Source organism: Triticum aestivum, chromosome 2D (genome assembly GCF_018294505.1).
Source record: "Triticum aestivum cultivar Chinese Spring chromosome 2D, IWGSC CS RefSeq v2.1, whole genome shotgun sequence".
NCBI lineage: Eukaryota > Viridiplantae > Streptophyta > Magnoliopsida > Poales > Poaceae > Triticum > Triticum aestivum.
Genome location: NC_057799.1, coordinates 57,578,187 through 57,584,743, shown reverse-complemented (window position 1 = coordinate 57,584,743; position 6,557 = coordinate 57,578,187).

The window sequence follows — 6,557 nt, the reverse complement described above, 5'->3', positions numbered from 1 at the left end:
GTGTGAGTAGTTTACCTCAGACCTTCGGGTCCATAGTTATTAGCTAGATGGCTTCTTCTCTCTTTTTGGATCTCAATACAATGTTCTCCCCCTCTCTTGTGGAGATCTATTCGATGTAATCTTCTTTTGCGGTGTGTTTGTTGAGACCGATGAATTGTGGGGTTATGATCAAGTTTATCTATGAACAATATTTGAATCTTCTCTGAATTCTTTTATGTATGATTGGTTATATTTGCAAGTCTCTTCGAATTATCAGTTTGGTTTGGCCTACTAGATTGATCTTTCTTCCAATGGGAGAAGTGCTTAGCTTTGGGTTCAATCTTGCGGTGTCCTTTCCCAGTGACAGTAGGGGCAGCAGGGCACGTATTGTATTGTTGCCATCTAGGATAACAAGATGGGGTTTATATCATATTGCATGAATTTATCCCTCTACATCATGTCATCTTACTTAAAGTGTTACTCTGTTCTTTTGAACTTAATACTCTAGATGCATGCTGGATAGCTGTCGATGTGTGGAGTAATAGTAGTACATGCAGGCAGGAGTCGGTCTACTTGTCTCGGATGTGATGCCTATATACATAATCATACCTAGATATTCTCATAACTATGCTCAGTTCTGTCAATTGCCCAACAGTAATTTGTTTACCCACCGTAATACTTTTGCTCTTGAGAGAAGCCACTAGTGAAACCTATGGCCCCCGGGTCTATTTTCCATCATATTAATCTCCCGTCAACAAGCTATTTCTGGCGCCGTTTTTATTTTTCTTTCTTTACTTTGCATCTTTATCATAAAAATACCTAAAATATTATCTTATCATATCTATCAGATCTCACTTTCGTAAGTGACCGGGAAGGGATTGACAACCCCTTTATTGCGCTGGTTGCGAGGATTTTATTTGTTTGTGTAGGTGCAAGGGAATCGTGCGTGGCCTCCTACTAGATTGATACCTTGGTTCTCAAAAACTGAGGGAAATACTTACGCTGCTTTACTGCATCACCCTTTCCTCTTCAAGGGAAAACCAACGCAGTGCTCAAGAGGTAGCACATTACCGAGAGGGCCCAGAGATACCTCTCCGATACTTGGAGTGTCAAATTATAATCTATATCTATGCCAACCCAACAAATACCTTCGGAGACACCTGTAGAGCATCTTTATAATCACCCAGTTATGTTGTGACGTTGGATAGCACACAAGATCTTCCTCCGGTATTCGGGAGTTGCATAATCTCATAGTCAGAGGAATATGTATAAGTCATGAAGAAAGCAATAGCAATAAAACTCAACGATCATAATGCTAAGCTAATGGATGGGTCTTGTCCATCACATCATTCTCTAATGATGTGATCTCGTTCATCAAATGACAACACATGTCTATGGTCAAAAAACTTAACCATCTTTGATTAACGAGCTAGTCTAGTAGAGGCATACTAGGGACACTTTGTTTTGCCTATGTATTCACACATGTATCAAGTTTCCGGTTAATACAATGCTAGCATGAATAATAAACATTTATCATGATATAAGGAAATAAAATAATAACTTTATTATTGCCTCTAGGGCATATTTCCTTCAGTCTCCCACTTGCACTAGAGTCAATAATCTAGTTCACATCGCTATGTGATTTAACACCAATAGTTCACATCGTCATGTGATTTAACACTCTAAAGTTCACATCGCTATGTGACCAATACCCAAAGGGTTTACTAGAGTCAATAATCTAGTTCACACCGCCATGTGATTAACACCCAAAGAGTACTAAGGTGTGATCATGTTTTGCTTGTGAGAGAGGTTTAGTCAATGGGTCTGCCACATTCAGATCCGTATGTATTTTACAAATTTCTATGTCTACAATGCTCTGCACCAAGCTACTCTAGCTAAATGCTCCCACTTTCAATATGTATCCAGATTGAGACTCAGAGTCATCCAGATTGGTGTCAAAGCGCGCATCGACGTAACTCTTTATGACGAACTCTTTATCACATCCATAACCGAGAAATATTTCCTTATTCCACTAAGGATAATTTTGACCGCTGTCCAGTGATCTACTCCTGGATCACTATTGTACCCTCTTGTCAAACTCATGGTGAGGTTCACAATAGGTCTAGTACACAGCATAGCATACTTCATAGAACCTATGACTAAGGCATAGGGAATGAATTTTCATTCTCTTTCTATTTTCTGTCGTGGTCGGGTTTTGAGTCTTTACTCAACTTCACACCTTGCAACACAGGCAAGAACTCCTTCTTTGACTGTTCCATTTTGAACTACTTCAAAATCTTGTCAAGGTATGTACTCATTGAAAAAACTTATCAAGCGTCTTGTTCTATCTCTATAGAGCTTGATGCTCAATATGTAAGCAGCTTCACCGAGGTCTTTCTTTGAAAAACTCCTTTCAAACACTCCTTTATGCTTTCCATAAAAAATTCTACATTATTTCCGATCAACAATATGTCATTCACATATACTTATCAGAAATGTTGTAGTGCTCCCACTCACTTTCTTGTAAATACAGGCTTCAACGCAAGTCTGTATAAAACCATACACTTTAATCACCTTATCAAAGCATATATTCCAACTTCGAGATGCTTGCACAAGTCCATAGATGGATTGCTGGAGCTTGCACACTTTGTTAGCACCTTTAGGATTGACAAAACCTTCTTGTTGCATCATATACAACTCTTCTTTAAGAAATCCATTAAGGAATGTAGTTTTTTTTACATCCATTTGCCAGATTTCATGAAATGTGGCAATTACTAACATGATTCGGACAGACTTTAAGCATCAATACGAATAAGAAAATCTCATCGTAGTCAACATCTTGAACTTGTCAAAAACCCTTTTTCGACAAGTCGAGCTTTGTATATAGTAACACTACTATCAGCGTCCATCTTCCTCTTGAAGATCCATTTTATTCTCTATGGTTTGCCGATCATTGGGCAAGTCAAGCAAAGTCCATACTTTGTTCTCATACATGGATCCCATCTCAGATTTCATGGCCTCAAACCATTTCGCGGAATCTGGGCTCATCATCGCTTCCTCATAGTTCGTAGGTTCGTCATGGTCTAGTAACATGATTCCCATAATAGGATTACCGTACCGCTCTGGTGCGGAACATATTCTGTTTAACCTACGAGGTTCGGTAGTAACTTGATCTGAAGTTTCATGATCATCATCATTAACTTCCTCACTAATTGGTGTAGGCATCGTTGGAACCGATTTTTGTGATGAACTACTTTCAGATTTGGGAGAAGGTACAATTACCTCATCATGTTTTACTTTCCTCCCACTCACTTCTTTTGAGAGAAACTCCTTCTCTAGAAAGGATCCATTCTTAGCAATGAATATCTTGCCTTCGGATCCGTGATAGAAGTTGAACCCAACAATTTCCTTTGGGTATCCTATGAAGACGCATTTCTTCGATTTGGGTTCGAGCTTATCAGGTTGAAGCTTTTTCACATAAGCATCGCAGCCCCAAAGTTTAAGAAACGACAGTTTAGGTTTCTTGCTAAACCACAGTTCATATGGTGTCATCTCAACGGATTTAGATGATGCCCTATTTAACGTGAATGCAGCTGTCTCTAATGCATAACCCCAAAACGATAATGGTAAATCGGTAAGAGACATCATAGATTGCACCATATCCAATAAAGTACGGTTACGACGTTCGGACACACCATTACGCTGTGGTGTTCCAGGTGGCGTGAGTTGTGAAACTATTCCACATTGTTTCAAATGAAGACCAAACTCATAACTCAAATATTCATCTCCACGATCAGATCGTAGAAACTTTATTTTCTTGTTACGATGATTTTCCACTTCACTCTGAAATTCTTTGAACTTTTCAAATGTTTTTGACTTATGTTTCATTAAGTAGATATACCCATATCTGCTCATATCATCTGTGAAGGTCAGAAAATAACGATACCCACCGCGAGCCTCAACACTCATCGGACCGCATACATCAGTATGTATTATTTCCAATAAGTCAGTTGCTCGCTCCATTGTTCTGCAGAACGGAGTTTTAGTCATCTTGTCCATAAGGCATGGTTCGCAAGTATCAAGTGATTCCAAAAGTCCATCAGCATGGAGTTTCTTCATGCGCTTTACACCAATATGACCTAATCGACAGTGCCACATATAAGTTGCATTATCATTATTAACTTTGCATCTTTTGGCTTCAATATTATGAGTATGTGTATCACTACGATCGAGATTCAATAAACCATTTATATTAAGTGTATGACCATAGAAGGTTTTATTCATGTAAATAGAACAACAATTATTCTTTGACTTAAATGAATAATCGTATTGCAATAAACATGATCCAATCATATTCATGCTCAACGCAAACACCAATAACATTTATTTTAGGTTCAACATTAATCCCGAAGGTAAAGGGAGTGTGCGATGGTGATCTTATCAACCTTGGAATCACTTCCAACTCACATCATCACCTCGCCCTCAACTAGTCTCTGTTTATTTTGCAACTCCCGTTTCGAGTTACTACTCTTAGCAACTGAACCAGTATCAAATACCGAGGGGTTGCTATAAACACTAGTAAAGTACACATCAATAACATGTATATCAAATATACCTTTGTTCACTTTGCCATCCTTCTTATCCGTCAAGTATCTAGGGCAGTTCCACTTCCAGTGACCATTTCCTTTGCATTAGAAGCACTCAGTTTCAGGCTTGGGTCTAGCTTTGGGCTTCTTCATGGGAGTGGCAATTTGTTTGCCATTCTTCTTGAAGTTCCCTTTCTTTCCCTTGCCCTTTTACTTGAAACTAGTGGTCTTGTCAACCATCAACACTTGATGCTTTTTCTTGATTTCTACCTTTGCCGATTTCAGCATCACGAAGAGCTTGGGAATTGTTTCCGTTATCCCTTGCATATTATAGTTCATCATGAAGTTCTAGTAACTCGGTGATAGTGACTAGAGAACTTTGTCAATCACTATCTTATCTGGAAGATTAACTCCCATTTGATTCAAGTGATTGTAGTACTCAGACATTCTGAGCACATTCTCACTAGCTGAGCTATTCTCCTCCATCTTGTAGGCAAAGTACTTTGTCAGAGGTCTCATACCTCTTAACACGGGCATGAGTCTGAAATACCAATTTCAACTCTTGGAACATCTCATATGCTCCATGTCGTTCAAAACAATTTTTGAAGTCTCGGTTCTAAGCCGTAAAGCATGGTGCACTAAACTATTAAGTAGTCATCATACCGAGCTTGACAAACATTCATAACGTCTGCATCTGCTCCTGCAATAGTTCTGTCATCTGGCGGTGCATCAAGGACATAATTCTTCTGTGCAGCAATGAGGATAATCCTCAGATCATGGACCTAGTCCGCATCATTGCTACTAACATCTTTCAACTTATTTTTCTCTAGGAACATATCAAAAAACAAGCGGGGAACTACATCGCGAGCTATTGATCTACAACATAGATATGCAAATACTATCATAACTAAGTTCATGATAAATTAAAGTTCAATTAATCATATTACTTAAGAACTCCCACTTACATAGACATCCCTCTAGTCATCTAAATGATCACGTGATCCATATCAAATAAACCATGTCCAATCATCACGTGAGATGGAGTAGCTTTCAATGGTGAACATCACTATGTTGATCACTACTATATGATTCACGCTCGACCTTTCGTTCTCAGTGTTCCGAGGCCATATCTGCATATGCTAGGCTCGTCAAGTTTAACCCGAGTATTCTGCGTGTGCAAAACTGGCTGGCACCTGTTGTATGTGAACGTAGAGCTTATCACACTCGATCATCACGTGGTGTCTCGGCACGATGAACTGTAGCAACGGTGCATACTCAGGGAGAACACTTATACCTTGAATTTTAGTAAGGGGTCATCTTATAATGCTACCGCCGTACTAAGCAAAATAAGATGCATAAAAGATAAACATCACATGCAATCAAAATATGTGAAATGATATGGCCATCATCATCTTGTGCTCATGATCTCCATCACCGAAGCATCGTCATGATCTCCATCGTCACCGGCGCGACACCTTGATCTCCATCGTAGCATCGTTGTCGTCTTGCCAACTATTGCTTCTACGACTATCGCTACCGCTTAGTGATAAATTAAAGCAATTACATGGCGATTGCATTGCATACAATAAAGCGACAACCATATGGCTCCTGCTAGTTGCCGATAACTCTGTTACAAAACATGAGCATCTCATACAACAAATTATATCACATCATGTCTTGACCATATCACATCACAGCAAGCCCTGCAAAAACAAGTTAGACATCCTCTACTTTCTTGTTGCAAGTTTTACGTGGCTGCTACGGGCTTCTAGCAAGAACCGTTCTTACCTACGCATCAAAACCACAACGAATTTTCGTCAAGTGTGTTGTTTTAACCTTCAACAAGGACCGGGCGTAGTCAAACTCGATTCAACTAAAGTTGGAGAAACATACACCCACTAGCCACCTATGTGCGAAGCACGTTGGTAGAACCAGTCTCATGAATGCGGTCATGTAATGTCGGTCTGGGCCGCTTCATCCAACAATACCGCC